The 12,710-nt window shown below is 37.7% G+C and overlaps 1 protein-coding gene across 2 annotated transcripts in view; it reads left to right on the top strand.

The window, feature by feature from the left end:
- Positions 1 to 12,710, top strand: part of LOC145984936 (uncharacterized) — a 655,439-nt gene that overhangs the window by 258,268 nt on the left and 384,461 nt on the right. The gene's annotated exons all lie outside the window — the stretch shown is intronic.

The following is a 12,710-nucleotide window of genomic DNA, read 5'->3' as shown; positions in this document are numbered from 1 at the left end:
AATATCACAAGACATATGAACAACATGGATAAAATACACACATAAGCATATAGTTTACAAAAAAATATATTTCATTATTCTTTAAATATTTTTTTTGTTATTTTAAAAACAGATAATTCCGAAACATGTTAAGCTATAGACCTCGTTTTGTTCTCATTTCGAATGTGATGGAAAACAAGATCATATATGTATCTGGTAATTTATTTAGTTATATAATGTTAGCTATGTATAGTAGCGCCAATTTATATGGGCCTGTGAGGCTCGAACACACAAAATATGCACGTGTTTTTTTGTGAATTTGTAATTCAAGTGTCTGAGCCAACCGAATATATTTGAAAAGTCGACGCCACTTGCTGACTCTCGTTTACATGCAATGTATTCGGTATTTTTCAGACTTCTGGTGTTTCGCAAGTACTTTTGTATAAAATAAAAAAATGTATTGTGTTTTTGAGGTATACTGGATCGGTTCGTTGATTAATCCTGTTCGAGCGCTTCTTCAGATTTGTTGTGTTTTGTTGTGTGAAAAGAAAGTTAAGATGGTCCCCAAGATGATCTACTCGTTGGAGGCTCAGGTTTGAAGAATTGGTAAAGCATTTGTCAAAGTAATTATTTGTGATGGAATTTGCGATATTTTAAGACTCTCTACAAGTACCGAACCTACTATCGTTGTAGATGCAAAACCGAAATCCTTCTGTTATTAGAAACAAGCAAGAAATTGGCATGGCTACTCTTGAAACAATGAAATACCACTGATTCAGGAGCTTGAGGAAAACTATAATTTCGAAATTAATTTTTCAAGCTTTGGTGGCGAGTAGCAGATTTGAGTACTTGGGAATCTTTTCACATGTGATCCTATTAAATACACAAACATGATATTTATGTGATTGTGAAAGTCAGCTAAAAAAAAAGCATGAAAGCATGGGTGGGTTACTAGTTTTAGATTTTCATATGTACAAAGAAAACCCAAAACAGATTTCCACCATACTCGAGGATTAAGTGAATTCAAGAGAAATTCTACCAACATCTACAGCTGAATGTGAACAAGGGTTCAGTGCCATGAATCTAATCTTTAATGATCAAATTGAAATGAAATATTTGTTTGTATCAAAGAATGCGTTGCCGAAAATTAATTTCGGTTGCTGGTGTTTTATTTTCATTAGATATGAGCTCCAAATACCATTGTAAATCTTAATTTTAAAATTATTCAAACAAAATAAAATATTATCGGTGGTATTTTTCAGGCTTTTTTCCACCTTCATTACAGCCTTCATTTTAATTTTCTTATGTTCTGAAAATTTCGGGAAGGCTGTAACCCTTTCAGTTCCCCTCTGCGTACTTTAGTGGTGACACACTGAGTAGTAGCTTGTGTGTTTCTAAAGAATCGTGTCGGCCGGGTTCCTTTCACCACACTTTTCTATTTAGGACCATTCCGAAATCAAATATTTTAATATTTTCATTTGCATAACCACCAAGTTCAACAGATCTCATCTAACGCTATTCATTTCCGTAGTGTTGCATCAAGGATCTGGTGTACGTACAATGCCCCTGTGCCACGAGACACACGAGCACTGGCCAACTAGATTAAAGGGATGACGTTGACTGCTTCTGCGAGGCAAAACACGTCATGGATAATTTATGCATTTAATTACGTATTTCTTCTGCAGTTGGTAACTTTTTACTGAATCCGACAAATCTAGGTTGGAATTATGACTTATCCTCTGACTCAGAAATAAGAAATAGATGTTGTTTTCTACATATCTTAATTCTGAAGCAAGTTAGTATTGACCGGAGTAGGATAATCAGCAATGTAATGGCATGTTGTTATCCTTGTTCAAGGTGAACCAGCATATCACAAACTCGTCAAGATCGCATAGAAATGGTGTTGCTTAGTGGTGGCCTCAGGTGAGTGTGGTCGTCCGCAAATCTCAGCATCCAGATTTGCCACAGACATCACAAGAAGATGTGGACCACATTCAGGGAGGCCTCCCCGATGGCGCAGTGGTAGCGTCGTCGCCTTGTAATCAAGTGGTCCCGGGTTCGATTCCCGGTGGAGGCACATAATGGTTCGGATCCCACTTTAAACTGTATGTCCAGTCCCGATTAGCCTTACTGTGCATAAAATGGACTTAAAACAACAAATCAATCAATCCAATCCAACATTAAGGGAGACCACCTCGAATAAGAAAAGAGAAGGGCCATTGATACGCTGTTTTCGCACAATGGACGAGCAGAATGCGGGTCACAAAAGATTCGTACGTATTTGGGGTGCCGACACATATCGGAAAGTCAAATGTCCCGAACGAAGGGACATGTTTTGAAATGAAACGGACCTGCGTTACATGATGCAAGTACAAATAAGGACGGAGATACTGACTGACATTGTAATAATTTTGAACAAAACAAAGTTCAGACTGCCCTGCTTGACCGCCAGTACTGCTATGACGGTTGGGGGCTAGCTGCCACGGCAGTTCTGCTAACATACCACGTGGCCATTTCCGAAACAACCGTTAACCGCCGTAGTGCAGACAAGTGAGTCGTGCTACATAGCTAGACCGGAGAAGATGGTGTTCACCATAGCAGAAAATGCTGACATGATCCTAGTGTATGGAGAATGCAGGAAAAGTGTCATGCTATGGTGTCGTGTGTAAGCAGAGGGATATCCAGACAGACGTCAACTGTCGCGGAAACTGTTTGACAAGCTATTCACTCAACTAAGGGAAACCGGCATTGTAACAACGCCTTGCAAACGTACTCAAAACAGGACGGTGACTGGAGAAGTGGGTGAAACCAACGGCTATCCACTGTTGCTGTGGATCCACACATTAGCTCCCGTGCTATCGCTAGGGACAGTGGGATAAGTAACCGAAGTGTGCTACGTATTCTTCGTCGCCACAAGTCCCACCAATACTATATTTCCTTCCACCAATAACACCATGGGAACGATTTTCAGAATTGTGTAAATTTTGTACATGGGCGTTAAGAAACTACACACCTGATTAGTCGTGTATCTTGTTTACTGACAAGGCATCATCTACAAATCATGTTCACGTCAACTTTAGGTGCATACACTCTTGGTCCGTAACAAATCCACATTGACTTCGACAGGTGGAACATCAACGTCCGTCGAGTGTTAATGTGTGGTGTGGTATCGTGAGTGATCACCTCATACGGCCGCTTTTCATAGACGGTACACTGACATTCCGTTGCCGACTAAGATAATCATGTGGTATCAGCTCGTAGTGCAAATCGCAGTAAGGATTGTTGTGCAGAATATGTTTCCACATCGTTGGATTGAACCAGGAGGACGTGTTCTGTGGCCGGCTCGCTAACCTGACTTGCCATCCTTTGGATTTTTTCCTCTGGGGAACAATGGAAGAGGATGTCTACAGGGACATACCGACCACACCGGCAGATATGAAACACCGCATTGGCGCAGCGTGTGCAGGAATTAAACGAGACATTATACAGCTTGTGCAACGATATCTGATTGTTGGACTGCAAGTCTGTATTGCAGCTGAAGGCCACCATTTTTAATATACCCTTTGAAAGAAGAAACTTGTAGTTCATAGCACAAGCATGCTTGTCGTGTATCTTATGTCATGTTTATTTGTACATTGCACATTACCATATTAAATAAAGGATGCTGAAAATCTAGGTATTACCTGTAGAAGTCTATCACCTAGCACTGGTCTCTAAGGTTCCTGTTTCGCAAAGTGCCACGTGGTATGTTAGCAGGGCTGCCGTGGCAGCGAGACCCCATCCGTCATAGCAGTACTGGCGGTCAAGCGGGGCAGTCTGCACTTTGTTTTTTATTATTGCAATGTCAATCCGTATCTCCGCCCTTATTTGTACTTGCATCATGTAACGCAGGTCCTTTCCATTTCAAAACATGTCCCTTTGTTCGGGACATTTGACTTTCCGATAAGCGTCGGGACCCCGAATATGTATGATACATTTGTGAACCGCATTCTGCATGTCGTTTGTGCGAAAATAGCGTATCAATGGCCCTTCTCGTTTCTTATTCGAGGTGGTCTCCCTGAATGTGGTCCACATCTTCTTGTGATGTCTGTGGCAAATCTGGATGCTGGATATTGAGTACGCCCACACTAATCCTGAGGCCACCTCTCTCTGATTTTTACGAGTTCATGACATGCTGGTTCACCTGGAACAAGGATAACAACCTGTTATTACATTGCTGACAATCCTACTTCGGTCACTACTAACTTTTTTCAGAGTTATGTAGAAAAAGACATTTGTTTCGTGCTTCTGTGTCAATTCTAGCCTGAAATCGTGTTTCACATGACCCCTTCCCATTTCAAGAACATGTGCTGAAACCAAAATGGCAACTAAAAACCAGACATGCTCTGTCCACAGGGCTCCATGACCACATTTACATCGGTGACGTCAGACCTGCAGTAAACCTATGTCCGGTCCCTGCCGGGGTGAACGCAATGCAATTGCGAAATACGACAGGAGAAAAGGGCCGGCATTGATCCGAAAAGGGGTCAGATCACTTTGAGAGGTGAAGGTCTTGAGAAGGAATTGTTCGATACCCTGTGTGCCCGAACAGGGCAAGTTTGATCTTCCATTGTGTGTCTGCCATTCTCAAACACGACGAGAATGGGTTCATAAACATATTTCATTTCGTTTATTTAATCTGGTGAAGTGCGTACCTCAACGCAGTCCTTTTGGGGGACATGAGCGAGCGAGTGCCGAGCCATTAAGGGTTCACCACGTGGTAGGCATTTGCGGGTTTTTCATCCGTTTTACTTCAAAACGCGATGAATAATGAGACCTGATCATGATGACAATTTATCAGAATTAGTATCACATTCGATTCTTTGGGGAATATTTAAAATTTATCACTGGAAGTGATATTTTATGACGATAATTCAGGCTGAAACGGAATTAAATTCAATCCTTGACAGAATAAGGGAACTCGCGGAGAATGTTGTCATACCGTACAGTCAAAGGGGGCGCCCTCTACCACTTCCACCCCCCCCCCTTCCGCAATTGTGTGCGGACACACAGTCAATCAAGGCTTTTGCGACAACTATGTACGATCATAGATACCGCAGTGCAAACAACTTCTGAAGCATTTTCTCAAACACGTCTTGCACACCCTTTTCTGTTCGAGAGTATCCAGTTTGAGGGTACCTCGGGGGAAGATGTGTCTACGTTCGTGGAGCGCTTTGAGAGTGCCACCATACTTAATGACCGCGACGAGGCCAAGAAAAGGCTTATGTTTCGACCTTATTACATAAGTGAGCCGGCACTGCGGTGGTATCAAGCATTAACCCAATGTGCAGGGAATAAACAGACCAATTATGAAAACTTGCAAACACAGCTAATCGAAGAGTTCACCTGATCTTTCGATCAGCTTCAAATTGAAGATGAAACTAGATACAGGTTCCAACAAGAAGACGAGCCTGTCTTCTCATATGTGAGGGACAAGCAAACTCTTCTACTTAAATTAGACACAGGAATGAGCATTAATAAACAGCTCAAGTCATTTTGCTGAGGACTGCTGCTGGATAATATATTCGGGAAATATACAGGAAACAGTACAACTCGGTGCAAGAGTTATTAAAAGACTTGAAAGAGTTCGAAATAGCCTAATTTGGGATGCCCCGGAGGTCAGTGCAACAACTTGTGCACAACGCTAAAAAATACACTTTGATCCTGCAGAGGACCAAGGTCAGAGTCTCCAGGCAGCAGAACACCGTGGTAAGTTGATTGATTGATTTGGTGTTTTACGTCCACTTTATGCACAGTAAGGCTAATCGGGACTGGACCTACAGTTTAAAGTGGGATCCGAACCACTATGTACCTCCACCGGGTATCGAACTCGGGACCCACTGATTACAAGGAGAGGACGCTACCACTTCGCCATCGAGGAGGCCAGAACACCGTGGTAAGCACCACGTTTGGGAAATATGCACTTTCGCACACAAAGGCTAATAATGACGCCAGCTGCTGGCGCTGCAAAAGGAAATTGACCTTTAAATAGCGAGGGGAAGCTCAGTATCACTTTCCGGAATAGAAAATCAGATGGGGAATTAACGTTAAATGTAGAGGAAAATTTAAGATAAAATAAATACCGAACTCCAAGTTATGGAGGAAACTTCCCGAAAATAGGGGGATAAAATCTAGGCTATTCTAGAGGTCAAAGAGGTTCTTCAGGCAGGGCAAGTAGAGGCTTTCACAAAATAACGGAGCGCATAGTCAAAATTTCGAACGCAACCAGTGGCAACCCGAGCCCCGATTAAATACACGAAGGGGATGTTCTGGATCCATAGAACAGCGGGGGAGGCAAATTTGTAATTTTTGTCATTTTTCCAACCATGTCGAGGAACACTGCCTAGAATAACAAGTACATTTATACTGGCAGTAACTTCGAGCAACAAGGGCATACTCGCAGGAAACAGGCCTCCCCGATGGTGCAGTGGTAGCGTCGTTGCCTTGTAATCAAGGGGTCCCGGGTTCGATACCCGGTGGAGGCACATAGTGGTTCGGATCCCACTTTAAACTGTAGGTCCAGTCCCGATTAGCCTTACTGTGCATAAAGTGGACTTAAAACACCAAATCAAATCAAACCAAACCAATCGCAGGAAACAGGAAAGTCAGTCTCTACCTTCCCTACAGAAGACTTAATTTACATTAAAGTACAAGTGAATGAAGAACATCAAAATTTTTTAGTCGATAGTGGTTCGCAAATTACGAACACACGAGACCAAGGCATTACTGACACAGCTAAAAGATTCAAAATAAATACAGTAGTAGAGGGTGCAACTGATAATTATTTAAAATGAGATTGTTCTTCTTGACTTTTCAATAAGTGGACATACTTTTATTCATCACTTCAGGGCAATAAAAATGTTTTTGTTATGAAATTATTCATGGTAACTTCATGAAGAGTCAAAAGAAAAGGTAAAGTGTTCCCCTGTGCATAGCACCATGCCATGAAGGCGTATAGGGGGTGTGAAGAGTCAAAAAGCAAATTTGGATTTTGAACGTAACAGATTACATTTGACAAGATTTGGGACCCCACCTCGAAATCATATTAAAAAACATTCCAGGAAAACTTTTCATGTTTCCATTAAAGTGGCTAATTTAATACAAAGCACATTCTAGCCGGAATATGTTGGCTTGAAAAGAATACGGGTCAAACCGAGATCACACTTATGCATCCCATTAAAATTGGTAAATACGGAAAATATGGCATTAAATTTATTAGAACCGGACTTGAGTTTTCAACTGAAAACAGCTTTATCGGTAACCGGGGTGTTGTTGAATCCTGAGTCACAACTTATTTGTTTGGATAACTAACCGCTTTGGATTACAGTGTTATCATTCCAGAGGTACTCGAATTGGGAAGGCGGAGCTTTGAGAATCGGTTATAACACACCCTACTAATGCAGTTGTTGAGATTAATTAATAATATCCCCATTAATAAATCAAATTTAATATATGAATTATAATTGTACAATTTAAAAAGCCAATTGTTGTTGACATATTATTGTTAAATTATAATCCGCCGGGAAATAACATGCTTCTATTAAAGAGTAATACGTATTTTTTTTGCAAAGACAAAGGAAAAAGTAAGTAACAAGCGCGCAAGTTTCATAAAAATATGTTCTTTACAATCAATGTCTACAAGACCAGTAAGCTCAGTTATATATAGAGCTAATAATATAATGCACTTTGTGTTTGACATATTTAAACATACATATACATTTCCTCTAGGATTTGAAGTATAAATATACCTGTAGGAAAAGAAAACGACGCCACCACTTCTAGTGAAATGTCGTCATAAATAATAAGTCTTTAAGACGTGTTAGATAGTGAAAAACTAAGTTTCCTCAAGCAAACGTCAATGGAAGTAAGAGAACGAACCTTCTCATTAGAGCATCTTACTTACGCTAGTGGAACACAGGCGAAAATAATTAATGTATTACAATATATTTTTTTACCATTTTGAGATAATATAAATTGATTGACAGTCCATAATTCTAATGTAAAAAGCAATATTACACAAAATTCTATTTTGATATATCTTATCGACAGGTAAAGGCGTCAAGGAGAATGTGTGGAGCCATAACTCCAACTCTATGTTCGTACGCTTTCTCCCATAAAACAAAAGAGTCGCATATAATATAAATGATGGCTATGAACATTTATCATGCACAGAGAATTTAATTCAATCTTAACACGTGAAGTATAATTCAAAGTCATTCACTCGCATCATACTTTCGCAACGAGTGAAGGAAATGCTTTTGCAAAGTAAGATGGTTGGAACTCGCTTGCGAAAGATCCTGTTGCCTCCGGAAGGATAGAGCTCTCAGATTGTGAGCAAGGAATTTGTTGAGCAAAGTTCAAACCTTAGACTCAACCATCGCGTGAAAGATTAGCCTCGCAAAGTGTTTGTTCATATCAGATTATCTTACGTATGTTATAACATCTTCCAACAAACAACAATTAGAAACATGGTGATAATAGACCATTAGGAAATTTCAGTTTCGCGAATTAATACTTTTCTTCTTAACCGAATCATGCGTTATTTGTTTATTATTTTTTTCTTACAAAAAAGGAAACTTCAAGTTGTAGCAATTGTAGAGAGTTAGTGCAAATTTCATTCATTTATATACGTGTGCAAAAATGTAGAACTTTCTATTCACGATAACGTTAGATATTTACAGAATATTATTTTTCAAAATTCTACTACTTCATGCTCTACGGAAGTAAAATCATATGTTGGTGACAATTTAAAAAAAATTACGGCTCGTAACGTTATTTTAGTATCAGGTAAAGGCAAATTAGTACTATCTCAAACAATTAATTTAAATTTGAACACTCATAGCACAATAATTGTATCAGAAGGCCCGCCTGTATTTTTAAATTACAAGCAGTTTGACCAATTAATATTCAATAATGAGATTCTACATACACATCAAACTGTCACGTACTCACGTCCGGTTCGTTTGGACACCACAGGTATCGTTACCTTCTTGTATCGGACTCTGTTTTTAAGGCTAAGGTAACACTTAGTCCTTTGCCAGAGACACAGGTCGGAATCTTCTGTTCTAATCCTCGAACGGCTTGTTTTCTATTATTGGTTAAATTTTGTCGTCGATGTTGTCGCTGCTTTTCCTGATCACAATTCTATGTATTGATATCACCAGCTTTCTGTGATACCTCTATTCCAAGACGTACTTTGCGTAGTATTTCTTGAAGTTGCTGTTTCCTGCTAAAAGATCAAAATTCTTGTTAGCGGTCAGAAACATGTACCTGGGTTAGGACCACAGGTCGCCTTATTACTAGCTCTGCTGGTGATTATCAGTCGAAATTTCCTGGTTTGGTTTATGTTAAGACTTCGTCTCATATCCAGGTTTCCGAAGTGATTCTCAATCAGCTGAGTCGTCATCCAACATATTAAGATTCTGACTTGGTGGGACTTGGAAGCGGAGTACACATTGGTTAAGACCACATATGTCTCTATATTTCTATCAGAATTTCTCGCTTTTATAGCGGAAAATTTGTTGATTACGTTGCTAAGCGACTGAACGGCTGATACGAGATATTTACCATATATACGCACACGCGCGCGCACGCGCACGCACACTTTATTTCAATTTAAGCTTTCATTCCAGCAGTTAAAATTAAAAAGGAACAATTTTATCGTCTGCAATTCTCCCAATCCTGTTGTTTTTGAGTAGACATAAAGAATAGCTTGGATTCTGTTTTACTAATTCCACAACATCTGTAATGTAATTTACAGTAAGGAGTAGCATATATGATTGAAGCATATGTCTGACATTTTATTTAGCTGATGTCAGTTAATAAGTAATAGTTTTATACATTCTAGAATTGGAAATTTGTAGAAAATTGACATGTTCAATTACAATTTTAATATTATTATTATCTCAGCCATAATTATTAAATGATATAACATCGTGTAGCCTACTTACGTTTGGACAAACATGGAAAAGATAATAAACATCAAAATCTTTAATGATGTTGCAATTAATAATCTTGTTTAATTGTTTAATTAAAGAAATACAATTCCAACCAAAATTTTAATTATATTAAATGCTCTAAATTTGTCAACAATATAGTATTTAATTTCCTGATAAATCTAGAGATCTCAATTTTTATTTAAATAGAGATTTCGACAATTGTGTTCCAGAAACATTTTTCTGAGAATTTTAAACAGCAACCTGTTACGTTTTTTGAATTATGGAGTTCGTATCTTATGTTTAACATATCAGTGTGTTTTGCTTATTGTACCTAGTTAACTTTTAATTTTAAGGGTATCTGAAAATATAAGAGGGATATGATACAAACAATTCCTTTGAGAATGCCCATTGCTTACAGCTGTTTCAAGAACCAAAAATAAATTTTAACTTAATGATATATTTTATATTTCTAGCCTCTTGTGATACCTCAAATGGTACAGAAACGTGTAGTAAGTGTTGTTTACATGTTTTGATGCATTAAATTAATAATATTAGATTATGAAGTATATGTAATTTACATACAACATGTTTATTTAATAGAAATATGCTACATTATAACTGCAATGTTACTTTAGATATTCATAAATCTAATTAATTCTAGTTTCGAGTTCACACTTCATAATTCAGGATTGAGTTCACATTTTGAAATACTTTCTAATTTATATGTAAACCAATATCATCGATACATTTTAGAAAAAATAATTTCAGGAATCTGATAATTACGTCAGGAAGTACATACTAAAGTGAAGTAATTCGTAGATAACGCAAAAAAGTATTAAATTAAATGTCATGTGCCAAGACCAGTTAACATCATAATATTATATTTCATTGTATCTAAGTGTAATGTTAGCGCCCACTGAGTCCTGATATGTGAATGATTAATTCATAGCTTGCACACTTTGTACTAGATATCTCTTCAAATTTCGTTTGATTTAAAAATTAATTTGTTCATCATTTAAGTGAAAGTACAAAAGTATTTCAAGATTTTGTAAATTCTCAATTTTGAGCTAGGAAAGTGTATGTTCATGGATATCGGAAAATTACGAAAGCTGTACACTAAGGCAGGTCGGTTTTTATATCAAATATCAAGGACTGAAAAGGTGAGTAATGTGATGAAACTTTTACATAAATAAAATATATCAAAATTTATTTTTCATTTCGGCACACTGGGCACAAAATTTACAGAAGCAAGATATTATCACATTTTTATTATATATTTCTTTCTGTCCTAACAAATTTCACCAGCTCTCCATTTTTCAAACTGGCGGAGAAACTACTTGAAATACAACACGAACATATTTTTAGGATTCCTCACTTTGTAAAGTTTGATTTTGACCATCTACTTGTATAACTTGAAATGACGCAGAAAAAGTGAAATGGTGTAAAATCGAAATAAATGACGACTTAAGCAGCTAATTTTATCAATTTAAGAGATAAGTACGTGTCCCAGCGAACAATGCACGTAAGCAAACCGCGCGCCCTCTGGATTTCAAATTGAGAAAGGAAATTCTTGAAAATTCGAGACTTCTTTCATTTGAGATATGTAAACACACACACAAGAGACTCAGACGCTCTCCTATCATATGAATACTTTAGAAAAAGAGCCAAAAAAAACTGTCAGAATCGAAAGATTTAAATATTATAAAGAAACATTAAATATGAATATAAAAAATGCTAAAACCTTATGGTCTAACCTCAGAAACCAGGGACTTCCACCAAATAAAAAGAGTAATGCGCTCTTCTCAAATAAATTCAGACTGGTTGCAGTAAACGAGATCTTTGTTAACCCCAGTGCTCCCGCAGATAACAATGCAGTAGTGAGTAACGAAGCTAACACCTATCTCCAGCAACCCAACAATGACACTTATTTTACTCCACTAAATAGCGAACAAGTATGTACATAAACAAAATGATATAAAAATCGTGCGGTTAGGATGACATAAAACGAACTGTTCTACAATATATTATCCCCTTTTCCTTTCAAGATATTACGTATATTATTAACCTTTTGCTTTCCAAGCGTTGGTTCCCTAAAAAGTGTAATAAGTGCAAAGTAACACCTATACATAATAAATCACAATCCCCCAGAAATTAAAGATCTAAGACCTATTAGCATTCTACCCACAAGGTCCAAAATACTTAATAAAGTAATTCGTCAAATACTTACGCATAATCAAGATTTCCTACCACACTTCTAATCTGGTTTTAGAAAAATGTAATTTCACTGCGCTGGTGGGTATAGTAGAATCGTAGAAAATATAAGTAAAGGGACAGATGAAAATAAAATTACGCATTTAGTCTCGTTGGACTATTCAAGAGCATTTGATTCAATCAATCATGAATTGCTATTGGTCAAACCGAATCACTATGGCATTACGGGAAACGCAGTGTAAATATTTTGGCAAAATAAAACAACGTGCAAAATATCGGAATCCGGAAGTTACATACAGAGTGGGCACAAAGTATTTTTCCCAAATAAATGAAGAAATATCATTTTGGGGAAAGCGACCTTGTGCCCAACTTTTATTCTACATGTAGGGAGAAAAATTTATGGTAAATAAAAACTGAGGAGAGCGGTAAATAAAATGTTAGATCAGCGGTATATACCAGAGGTGGAAAAAAAAATTGGCACACACTTTTTCATCATGAGAGGAAACAACATACAAAAGAACTATAAATTGATAAACTACTTCA

This window comes from Lepisma saccharinum, chromosome 3, assembly GCF_977018435.1.
Source record: "Lepisma saccharinum chromosome 3, izLepSacc3.1, whole genome shotgun sequence".
NCBI classification, from domain to species: Eukaryota; Metazoa; Arthropoda; class Insecta; order Zygentoma; family Lepismatidae; genus Lepisma; species Lepisma saccharinum.
This window is presented reverse-complemented; position numbering and strand designations above follow the sequence as displayed.